The sequence below is a fragment of the Leuresthes tenuis genome, unplaced genomic scaffold (genome assembly GCF_036924035.1).
Source record: "Leuresthes tenuis unplaced genomic scaffold, fLeuTen1.0.hap1 SCAF_18, whole genome shotgun sequence".
NCBI lineage: Eukaryota > Metazoa > Chordata > Actinopteri > Atheriniformes > Atherinopsidae > Leuresthes > Leuresthes tenuis.
In genome coordinates, this window is record NW_027325372.1 from 2,674,125 (window position 1) to 2,687,351 (window position 13,227).

The window sequence follows — 13,227 nt, forward strand, 5'->3', positions numbered from 1 at the left end:
GATGAACGTATTTCATGCCAGAAATAAGGTCCAGGTTTAAAAATACCAGAGTTCCCCTTTAAAGGCTAATGAGAGCTTGTTATAAAAGTAGAAAGAACTGTTGGAAACAGGTTGTTCAGAGCAAATCTAAGGAATATACTTGCTTTTTTAATCACACATTTACGTAACTAACTTGCTTCGTCCAGTGATTGATCACATTCGCTAACATTTTCCATGATGCACTGATGTCTCTAAAATGGTTCCAACCTCTGATCAGCTAATTTGATAAGCTCACTGGCCAACATTCAACATCAAGCTTTCTGCCATTTTTACCGCAGCCGACCCTTTCATTCAGTCAAATTTAGCCCCACACTGCCCCCTACAGGTCACCTGAATATTGCAGGTCACAGACACGTAGCGTTAATTTCTGCACACATGACGTTCCAAACAAACACAGGAAACTCCAGGCAGCCATCATAAACACATGTATCTATGATTAAGATCAAGTGTCTTTCTGGCCAAAAAGACCAAGGACACATCCGACCAGCTGCAAGAACAAGTGTTGATAAAAAGAAAACCTGATTGGACACGCCACAAAGACGACATCCAACTAGGATAATCGGCTGCAAAAGACATAACTTTGTAGTGAAGAAGAGAGCAGTACCGTATAGGACTGAATGAACCATATAGACTTTTCTTTATCATCCAACATAAAAAGCAGAAACCAGAAGACATAGATTAAAAGAAAAAAAGTAAACAAAGTAGAGTAAAGTATGTTGAATCAGTAGCCAACATAGTTTTGGCTCATTTAGACACATCTGAATGTGGTAATAATAAAAAAACAGACATTTAGTTCAATCATTGCACTGAATCAGAATGATTTCTCTCACTGGCAAAATTGTCAAAGTCCTACGATGTGGGAGAGAAAAGAAAGAAGTGGCAGGTCAGTTGGTTGGTCACAAACTTAAAGCCTGAGCTTTTGGCTCATAATTTTAATTCATGTTAACCTCATTATATAAAGGTGCAGCTGCATGAACATCTGACACTGAAAATATAAACGACACAAAAAAACGAAGGAAAATTCATTACAACACAGAAAAAAAGTCCTTTTATAGTTATTCTTTGTGGTATTTTAGAGTTTGTTGTTTCCTGGAAACAATAAAAAATGTTGATGACTCACCCTGCATCAGTTTATTATCCAGTGAAAGCTGAGCTCATGTAGATTGGTGGGTCTGATCAGGCACCTGGAGCCGACCAATCAGAGCAAGTCAGGCTAGTTCCTGTGTAAACGTTAAATAAAGGTTGGCATCATCAATATGGGGCAGTAGTTCAATATTTAGCACTGAAAAATTAGATTAAGATACAAAAAGAAAAGGAAAAAGGGAAATTATTTGTTCAAGTAGCTGAAAGAAATAACAGTTTTATCTAAAAGTTGCAAATAAATAATCCTGCAAGCCAGTTTTATCACTTTTTATATACATATTATAACTATTTGATCTATTAATTAAAAAAGAAAACCAATGAAAGTTATATTGGAAATGATTTTCAAACGTATCACTCAAATAGTATTTGTTACTTTTTCAGGGTTTCATGAAAACTTTCATTATAGGAGTTATTGGTGCTGCAGGGAGTCTTTTTCCACCAGCTCAAATCTTACTAAAGAAGATGACAGGCGTAATGATGGTGAAAATAACCACATGTTGCAGCATTACAGTTCTTCTGTGAGAGATTATCGAGTATACCATGTGTAAATTAGCTCCGTGCAAGTTAAACTAGATTTAAATGTCTGTAAAAGTATAAACATGGCAGTAATCAAATCATGTCGACTCAACTGACAGTCAGTGGGTCTCCATGATGAGATTAGCTGGATTACAGCTACAGTTGGGTTCTGCTCCTTATCTGAGGGTAATTATCCTTGGATATATGGCGGTGAATGAATGGAATCACTGGCACAAAGCAGGTCATACCCCGGTACGATAGGTGGCGCTGTCCCCATTTCAGCTATCGCTAATAGAGCCACTTCCTGTTGGCGTCTTCACCACCAACAGCAACAAACTCAGGCATTCAGAAAGATGGCGAACGCAGAACGCTCGATCCGATCCACTGTCGACTACGTGTCTTAATTCGTCTTAATTCGATCGCAAGTAACTCGATTCGATTTTCTGTCAGATTAAGGTGTCTACATGAGCTGAATAACTCAATTTTATTGTAATTTAGCCATTAATCCGATCCGATGGCCCTCATGTAACCGCACTGAGTTTGGGCGCCATTTTGGCCTGGAAACAGCTCCGTTTCTTAAGGTTTGAATTAAAAACATAATTTCTCTGAAGTTTGAACCAGTTTTCATGCTGTTTATTTCTTTATAAATGCCAACATGTCTTTTTGAAATAATAAACAAAATGATCATTCTAACAAAAGGAGTTCTTTAGTGTTAAAATATGAACTTTAAAGGGGACGTATTATGCAGGTCAACAACAGTAATATCGTCTCCTTCCACTTCCGGGTGACGATCGCGGGAAAAAATCTGGAGCATGCTCAGAGCGCTCGATCCGATCCACTGTCGTCTACGTTTGGATCGAGTTATCTCGGGGTCTTAATTCGATCCGATCCGTTTTTAGTCAGATTAAGGTGTCTACATGAGCTGAATAACTCAGTCTTATTGTAATTTAGCCTTTAATCCGATCCGATGGCGCTCATTTAACCGCACTGAATGCTATCAAGCTGGTGGCATTTTGAGGTGTTTCTCTTCTCGTCTGCAGAGCTTTGATCTTAACATGTGCATCACTGACCCGTTACTTAAGAAAAACCCTCAGGCACCATAAACAAGTCCAAGTGTCTCCTACTTAAGATCTTATGAGAGTTAGCACAACCTCAGGTGACACAACATTTCACTGCTTTCTAACGTTTGTCTGCAAAGGTCAAATAAATGGAGCATCGATGCAAAGTGTCAAACTGTAATTTCATCACAGAAGGAGCCGAAGGTGAGATGACACACCCAATAAAATGCACAAAGAGTTTACAAATCTGTGATGAAATCAGAGGAAAGTGGCTGAAATAGAAACTAATTCTTAATTCGATCCGATTTTAGTCAGATTAAGGTGTCTCCATGAGCTGAATAACTCAGTCTTTTTGTAATTTAGCCATTAATCCGATCCGATGGCGCTCTGAGTGAGAGTCTGCAGGTGAAAACAGTGAAAACGGGATCTGCAGACAGTAGAAAGGCTTCTATTTCCGTGCGTGCTGGAGGTCGAGGAGAGGGAAATATGTGACAGACAAATAAATGTGCAAATGTAATGAGAGACCTCCCCTTTCGTCTCGAGCTACATTGGCTCAGACTGCTTGTCAGACAATGGCAGTGGAGGATCTCCTCATCAGATTATGCCCTCCTTTTCATCCGTGGGGTCAAAAGTCAAGTGGCCCATTGTCTCTTGGGGCTGTGGACATTAAACAACAAACACATCCCTTTAGAAAAGAGGAGGGTTAGGGCAAGGAATGTGTGCCATGCTCTTGGAGGGCCTCGCTGTCAATCCCCAAACAACAAGGTGAGATGTAAGAAGGGGGGGGTTTGAAGCAGCTGCTCGGAGCAGCGACCCGGACAAAAGCCTGGAATGTGCCGTCTCTATAGCGGCATACGGAGGCGTTTCTGCTCTGTCTCCCTTTGGCAGATTTGCTGTGAGATGGAGCTGAATATTTGCCAGGGACACAAAGACGGGTGTAAATCCAGAGCAGGACTCGGCCGTTATCCGAGGAGGGGGAAAAGTGCACGTTTCTGTTTTCCTTTGACTTCCCCGTGATGGCAAATGTTTCACACATGTCCAGAGTGCAGCGTGGAGGAGAAGGGGGCTGAGATCCGGAGTGAGATGTTTCCAGAAAACATGTGCAGATGGAAATCAGACGGTCAGAGGATGAAGGATAAGATGCCTTCCCCTCAAAGTATTTGCATAATCCCAACACGTGTCTCGCCTGCTTGCTTTCAAGTGAAAGTGAAGAGTCTTGTCACCTTGACCCCAATGTTTGCTCTGCTAAATGCAGCCTGTCTGAGGCTTTGGAGTGGAAATCCTCTGTGGAGTCACATGGTGCCCGACAGACAAAGGAAGGGACTTCTGTTGGTAAAATAAATTGTTGTGACGTCTTATTTCCCAGCAGCTTTTAGTTTAATCATCTTTCAGAGTTTATACTGTGATATTCAAGTCATGTTTTAGCATTTAAAGAAAAATATTAAGCATGTTTTAACTACAATATGTTGAAATTCTTTAATCTAAATTGCCCAGAAAACCAGGTTTTATTAATTTAGCATATAAGTAGCAATTATTATTATAATATGTAGCAGATTTAAGAGGAAACTTAATTAAAATAAAGAGTATTTTATCATTTACTCTGTTTACTTGATAAGATCCAATGTTCATATTTGTTTAATTACAATTGAAAAGTCAAATAAGTGTGTTTAAAAGTATCTTGAGGATTCAGTCATACTTTGGACATGACGGTTTCTACAGTAGTAAAATCTTTCTTCTGTGCAGCCGTGGACTAAAAAACTAAAACAAAGGAAGGAGAACAGAGTCCACCTGAACACCTCCTGCTGAGGTGATGCTGCCAGCTCCTCTGGTCCTTTACATCAGCCCATATCATCAGAGATGGAAGGAGAACAGAGTCCACCTGAACATCTCCTCTGGTCCTTTACATCAGCCCATATCATCAGTGATGGAAGGAGAACAGAGTCCACCTGAACACCTCCTCTGGTCCTTTACATCAGCCCATATCATCAGAGATGGAAGGAGAACAGAGTCCTCCTGAACACCTCCTCTGGTCCTTTACATCAGCCCATATCATCAGTGATGGAAGGAGAACAGAGTCCACCTGAACACCTCCTGCAGAGGTGATGCTGCCATCTCCTCTGGTCCTTTACATCAGCCCATATCATCAGTGATGGAAGGAGAACAGAGTCCTCCTGAACACCTCCTGCAGAGGTGATGCTGCCATCTCCTCTGGTCCTTTACATCAGCCCATATCATCAGTGATGGAAGGAGAACAGAGTCCACCTGAACACCTCCTCTGGTCCTTTACATCAGCCCATATCATCAGAGATGGAAGGAGAACAGAGTCCTCCTGAACACCTCCTCTGGTCCTTTACATCAGCCCATATCATCACTGATGGTGGAAACCTGCTGGTTTCCTTCAGCCAGTCATCTTTCTGTTTCATTGGACCAAAGTAAAGCTCCAGCATCGTCTCCTTGGTGATTCATCTCTGAGTCTCACTTCCATCCAACCATCCACAGTCCCTGGCTGCTTCTCTTCAGCCGCTGTGAGCTGCTTTTCTCCTCTTTAGGTGTTACTGATGCTTTAAGTTTGGCTTCTCTGGATGGAAATCCCATTTCCTTCAGCTGCTTTCTCACAGTTCTCTCCTGTTTCTGTTTTCAGACGTGTTGCTTTGAGTTTTCTGTCCCGACTCTTTGACCTGTATGTTTCCTTTTTACAACCTTCCCGTTTCGATAGTTCCTTCTCCTAATTTCAGCCCCAGCTGACTGGGAACAACCAGCATCTTCTGCCACACTCTGAAGGAGCTGAAGGAGTTTTATAATCCATTCCATTGTTTCCACTGACAGCTCTCTTGTTGGGGCCATGTTTCCTGTCAATCAGCAGCTGCAGCAGCTCATTAAACTCTGAAATAACTCTCCTTTAACTGCAGACTCGTTTGCATATTAAAATGTTGGAGGTGTATTTAATGTTTGAGGCGTGTTTAACAAAGTAAAAGAACATTCAGCTGTTAAATATAGTTTTGTGACATAAAATCTACTGGATTTACACTGGATTCAGGTGAATTTCAGTGTCAGGACGGGTCACACGGGCGAGTTATGGAGGATCTGGAGGAGAAGGTCGTTGAAGACGTTCCCTTAGAAAACAAAAGCTACAGATTTATGAAAAATGACATTAAGAAACACACATGAAGCAAGAAGTGATTAATGTTTGAGATGCTGGAAAAGCTCTGGAAAAAATCTGACAAATGCCAAGAAAGAACATATTTCAGGAGAATGTTTCTGCTGCTGGATGCTCTCTGCTGTAATCCACATCAGCTGTGAGGAGTCTCCCCGCCTTTGCTTTTGTGATTCTTAGCATTTTTTTGAGGAAATTCAATCTCAGTTTGTACGCTGACACGTGTCACTTTTTCCACAGCGAGCACATTACAAGCTGAACACACATCGTGGCCCAGGAGTGAAGCCAGTTCTGGCCTTCCAGACGTTCACCTGTGATGCTCCAGTTCAGTAGTCGTACTGAACATTTTGATAAACAGATGTTGAACGAGGCCATTAGCCAAGACCCCACGCACCCTCTGTGTGCTGAATGCATGCTGCTATCATCTGCCTCGTGCTTCAAGTGTTCTCAAACAGAAAAGATTCCTTTAGCTCTCGTCCATCTTAGTGACCGTTTATTCACTTTTTTTATGCTCTTTCTCTGGTTGGGAGGGTCTATTTTAAGGCAAATCCTGATGTTTTCCTAATCAAGAAGTCTTCAAGGTTAAGAACAACCAGTAACGTTACGCCACAAACTGTTTATTCACTTTTTTTATTCACTTTCTCTGGTTGGGAGGGTCTATTTTAAGGCAAATCCTGATGTTTTCCTAATCAAGAAGTCTTCAAGGTTAAGAACAACCAGTAACGTTACTCCACAAACCGTTTATTCACTTTTTTATGCTCTTTCTCTGGTTGGGAGGGTCTATTTTAAGGCAAATCCTGATGTTTTCCTAATCAAGAAGTCTTCAAGGTCAGGAACAACCAGTAACGTTACTCCACAAACCGTTTATTCACTTTTTTTATGCTTTCTCTGGTTGGGAGGGTCTATTTTAAGGCAAATCCTGATGTTTTCCTAATCAAGAAGTCTTCAAGGTTAAGAACAACCAGTAACGTTACGCCACAAACCGTTTATTCACTTTTTTATTCACTTTCTCTGGTTGGGAGGGTCTATTTTAAGGCAAATCCTGATGTTTTCCTAATCAAGAAGTCTTCAAGGTTAAGAACAACCAGTAACGTTACTCCACAAACCGTTTATTGACTTTTTTATTCTCTTTCTCTGGTTGGGAGGGTCTATTTTAAGGCAAATCCTGATGTTTTCCTAATCAAGAAGTCTTCAAGGTTAAGAACAACCAGTAACGTTACGCCACAAACCGTTTATTCACTTTTTTATTCACTTTCTCTGGTTGGGAGGGTCTATTTTAAGGCAAATCCTGATGTTTTCCTAATCAAGAAGTCTTCAAGGTTAAGAACAACCAGTAACGTTACTCCACAAACCGTTTATTCACTTTTTTATGCTCTTTCTCTGGTTGGGAGGGTCTATTTTAAGGCAAATCCTGATGTTTTCCTAATCAAGAAGTCTTCAAGGTTAAGAACAACCAGTAACGTTACGCCACAAACCGTTTATTCACTTTTTTATTCACTTTCTCTGGTTGGGAGGGTCTATTTTAAGGCAAATCCTGATGTTTTCCTAATCAAGAAGTCTTCAAGGTTAAGAACAACCAGTAACGTTACTCCACAAACCGTTTATTCACTTTTTTAGTCTCTTTCTCTGGTTGGGAGGGTCTATTTTAAGGCAAATCCTGATGTTTTCCTAATCAAGAAGTCTTCAAGGTTAAGAACAACCAGTAACGTTACTCCACAAACGTTTTATCTGATCACTGCTTCTTGGTTTTGTGGGGAAGTCGAGCATCGGTTGACAATGAGACCGTCACATTTTGAGGCATCCAGATCACTTTCTTTAAAGGTGAAGAAGTGACAGATTTGTTTTAGCTACTTTCATCAAATTCATGCCAAAAGAGCAGCTGAAACCTTCTCAGTTCTGCGCTAACAAAACACTAAAATGACCTCTGATGAGGAGGAATGAGAGGAGACTAAATACCGGAGGGGCTAACAAGCTGAGTGGATGCAGGTGAGTATATAACAGGTGGTGAAAGTGGGCATTCAGAGGGTATTCAGACATTTTAAGTGAGATTCCAAAGCATATGAACAGTTAACAGGGAACTTTATAGGGAAGGTTTACACAATGGTTCATCATTTCAGATTCAGTTGAATGGGAAGATTATCCGTTAGTCATTATTTCTCACTTGAGCTGCAGACTAAAACAAAAAAATGAGACGGAGCTAAACATCGGCCTTCTCATTATTATGTGATTTAAAGTTACCTTAAAATACGATTGAATATAAAAACTAAATCTAATATTTTCAGGACGACAATCTATTGCTGACTTTAAAAAGAGCCTTTCAGGAAGCTGAGCTGACGAAGTCATGGCGAGCTTCAGTGTACAGGACACACATCAGGACTCCACTGAAAGCAGCTCAAGACATTTTTAATCAGACAAGCTCTTATATCTGTGAGAAGTGTGATATAAATACATTTTACTCACTTATTTGTGCAGTAATTCCTGCATTTTATACCTTTCAGATCAGATTTCACTTGTTGAAACAAAACAGACTCCGACTCTTTTCCATCTGTCTGAAACCTCATATCTGACTTTTCTGTGTCGTATTTCCCCTCGCTGTAACCTCACTCTCCCTCAATCTGGGTCCGTCTCTCAGCACATATACTTTGGATTCCCGTTATGTTTCCACACTTTGAACAGGATCCTGCAGCTGAGTTTCCATACTTGATCTTTTCCTACAGTTTTTAGCCTGAGGTGACGGTTTCATTAGGGGGAGTGGGCGAAGATCCCAACATTTTTTCCCGTTTTATAACATTTAAATAAGTCGTGACACAGTTCCTTCATCTCTGGGATTCACCTGAGGGGGAAGAGGACATGAGCCAGCAGGGGAGTGTGTCCACGAAAGGAAATCAGCAGGAGGAATAAAAGGTGAAAGTCATGGAGGGTGTGCGTGCAAAACTGAAGAAAGAGATGTCTAATTATGAAGAAAAGTCAGGGAAATGTGATGAAAAAGAGTTCGTTTTAAGGGGAAAAGAAACAGAAGCCACAGCAGTGCTTTAAAGGGGAACTCCGGTATTTTCAAACCTTATTTCTGGCATGAAATACGTTCATCTGCTCACTGAGAACAGTTTGGTGAAAGTCGGCGTCCTTCAGAAGATATTTAGATAACTGGAGATCCATATAACGGAGAGAACGGGGCTTAGAGGATGCAGCCTCTAAATAAGGCTTTATCTGTCTTTATTTCACCAATACTTTAAGAAGAATGAATGAATGAACGTGTGCTATAGCTCTGTTAGCTCATAGCTGCTGTTATGTGGCTACTTGCAGCTATAGGAGAGCTAACGGAGGGATTTCTACACAGGCACTCTACTGGGCCCACTTCATCCACACGCCCCCCTGCAGCACAGTTTATTCACTCCGTGCTCTGTGACAGTCGGCTAACTTCACACAGAGTTTGCTGCTGATAGTTTTGTGCAACATGGCAGGAGATTTATCAGATTTTGACAACGTGAACGACGACTTTGAGTAAGATGGACGTTCTTACCGGAGTGAATAAACTGTGCTGCAGGGGGGCGTGTGGCTGAAGTGGTCCCAGTAGAGTGCCTGTGTAGAAATCCCTCCGTTAGCTCTCCTATAGCTGCAAGTAGCCACATAACAGCAGCTATGAGCTAACAGAGCTATAGCACACGTTCATTCATTCATTCTTCTTAAAGTATTGGTGAAATAAAGACAGATAATGCCTTATTTAGAGGCTGCATCCTCTAAGCCCCGTTCACTCCGTTAAGGATGCCGACTTTCACCAAACTGTTCTCGGTGAGTAGATGAACGTATTTCATGCCAGAAATAAGGTCCAGGTTTAAAAATACCGGCGTTCCCCTTCAAAGTTTAACACTAAGATGATATGCACCAAATTTCATTGCACTCCATCTAATAATTGTTGAGATATGTTCATCCCGGCCATAAATCGTGACATTTTCTAACTTCAAATCTCACAGAATTTACAAATTATAGTTCAAATCTGATGCCAGTGAGACATAAAATGAATATTTCACAGGTTTTTCTGAAGGCCCTGGACACAGGAAAGTTTGCCATTATCATGAGAGGATGAAATTAACGGACACCTCGACCCAGTCCTGAAGTGTAGATCGAGGTTTGGTGCCACTTATTGCACACTTTGACCTCAGAGACCCTAAAATCTCTCCAGAACACAGCGAGCGGAACGCAGCCACGTTGCAAGCAAGGCTTCCCATGTTGGAGAACTGTTTTCCTGAGCAGGACTGGTGGGAACAATTGTTGATGAAAGAAAGAACGGTGGATTATCAGGAGGTTTCATCGGGGAGTTGCCCTGAATGTTGTCATTTCTGGGTTTGATTGGAGACGGTGTTGTTTGTACCCGCTTTGATCACTGCATCATAAAATGCTTTGCATCAGTCAACTCACAGGAATCTTTCTCACAGTAAGTGCAGGACTCTTTAACGAGGGTAAAACATGAGAAGATTGATTTAAATGTGCAACATACAGCTTTGGAAAACCAACGGGTGTCACAGAGCAGCAGAATCTCACTTCTGAACTGAACTGAACTTCCATCAGCTTGTAAATCTCCGTCTCAGGGAAAAACAGAGGGATGTGGACTTTGGTCTGATCCTGATCTTTGCAGGAAGATATTGGCAGATGTTCTGGAAGATCACGACTTTGGACTCACATGCACTGAGCTGTATATAAGCTGCTCCCGATCAGAAGACTCGGGTAAAAACACAGCGATGGACAGTGCTTTGTGCACCAGAAACCTAACAATGATGCAGTTATATCAGCTTTTCTGATATTTTACCACCTTCTGTCAAATCCTATTTGTTCTTTTTTGGTTTACTCACTGCACAAACTGCTGTTTATGTCCTCGAGTTTTCTTCCAAAGGAGAGTCTGCTGCTCACTGAGCATGCTCAGAATCTTCTTCTCTTGAATCATGACGGATCGTGGGCAGTATCCTCACCCACCGGTCCAATGTTTGAAGAAATTTCTGCAGATATAGCAGGAGAAATATCCACTTAAGCGGTCTGAAAAAATATCTGGAGGTTTAAGGTTTAACCCTTAAGAGAGAAAAAAGCGTGTTTTATCTCTGCAGTTGGAGGCATAACTGTGTTAACATGGCAGCTTCGTGGGCTCACATCAACCGAAAATCAAGTCCCTGCAGTCTATGTAATTATTTTTAGGTTGAAGACATTGGTTTAAGGCTGGGGTAATAATGATTGAATGAATATAAGTCTTCTGAAGTGATGAAAACCCAGCTGTGCATGTGTGTGTGAGAGCTCCCTGTCCCTGCTGCAGAGCCCCCTCACTGAGGCCTTTTGGCAGCAGAACAAACTGGGCAGAGTTAGTCTTTAGCGGGTGTTCCCCTCTTCTCCTCTCTGCAGCCTTTTACTGTCACACGGGGATCTAAATGATGAGGACATGCAGAACACGCAGATGTTTGCAATATCTCCCTAATGTGAACTCTCTCTTACGGACACACCTGGCTCTGATTTGTCTGAGATAGAGCATGTAGCGTGTGCACTTGACATCAGTTTTTATGTGTGCAAAAAGATACTTAAAGGCAAAAGAGAGGAGGCAGAGGAAAGGAGGGAGGGGGTTGTAAGTAAAAACAGAGCAACTGTCGCTCACATGCCCGACACAGAATGATAATCAGGGCCTCGGCTGCTTTTGTACATGAACAGCTTTGGTTTTGGGTGACAGCGCTGGCAGTGTTGTTTTACAGTCAGTCTGCAGTTGGAAATAAAAACCAGACGAGGCGGGCTCCGTGGCCAAAATCAGTCCGGCCGGTAATTAAAAGTGCCTGCTGAGAGCTCTTTACTACAAGCAGCCAGATCACTGATCATCACTGCCTGATCACATCAAAAGGAAATGACACAGGGCACAAGACGAGCCATTAGTGAGGTGATTTCCCCCGAAACATCACAGGCAGTCATTTGGTGGTTGATTACCTGCAGACTGTCTGTTCTTTCTCCACCTTTAAAACACCAAAAACGCACAGGGCTCAGTTATGTAATGATTGTATTCGATGCTTCATCAGATCTCACATTAAGCCAACATATCATTTTCATTGCAGAGAATAAAATGGGATTCCTGAAGTATGAAAACATGTGTAGTGCTTAGCTGAAGTAGTTGCATTAATCTGTTGGTGCAGAGCCTCCTGCCGTGCAGACACCAGCATCGACCACATGTAAAACGAGCTGCTCATGAACCAAATCTGAGAAAGATACAGAAACACGCTCCTCAGACGTCACTGGCAACTAACCAGCTAAGAACTGAAAGGGGAAATTAGAAGATTCCAAGTGTTTTTGTCACTGAAGATGGATGTTTTAGAGGAATCTGTCTCGAAATGTTTAAAAACTCTGTTTTATATATATATATGTTCTTACTCTCTGATTATACTGAGGACACAATGATCTTAGTGAAGCAACTGTTGCTGCTCATCATTCTGGGAGGGTTTATTAGGCCATTTCCAGACTATCTGGAGTCCATCATTCTACAGAGAGAAAGATTATTCACAAGTGGAAAACATTCAGGACAGCTGTCAATCTTCCCAGGAGTGGACGTCCCAGCAAGTTCACCCCAAGGTGAAGAAGCCCAGAGCTACATCTCAGACTCTACAGGCCTCAGTTAGCATGTTAAAGGTCAAAGGTCATGACAGCACAGTTAGAAAAAGACTGAACAAGGATGGCTTGTTTGGAAGGGCTGCAGGAGAAAGCCTCTTCTCTCTAAAAAGAACATGGCAGCACAGCTTAGGTTTGCAAAGCTGCATCTGAACAAAGCTCAAGACTTCTGGAACAATGTCCTTTGGACAGACCAGAGCAAAGTGGAGATGTTTGGTCCTAATGCACAGCAGCACGTTTGGAGGAAACCAAACACAGCAGATCAGCACAAACACCTCATACCAGCTGTCAAGCACGGTGGTGGAGGGCTGATGATCTGGGCTGGTTCTGCAGCCACAGGACCTGGGCACCTTGCAGTCATTGAGTCCACCATGAACTCCTCTGGATACCAAAGTATTCTAGAGTCAGATGTGAGGCCATCTGTCCCACAGCTAAAGCTGGGCTGAAACTGGCTCATCAACAGGACAAAGATCCCAAACACAGCAGCAGATCTACAGCAGAATGTGGGAAAAAGAAAAGAATCAAGGTGTTGCAATGAAGCTCAAACACGTATTTATATTAAAAGGGTGTTTTAGCCCTCTGCTTTTGTGTGTTTGGGCCTCATTGTCTTAACCGTCTAAACTCTGGTGAGTTTAGGTGTCACGTTGATTCAGGTTACCGTGCACGTTCATGTGTTTACCTTTTCAAGTTAAA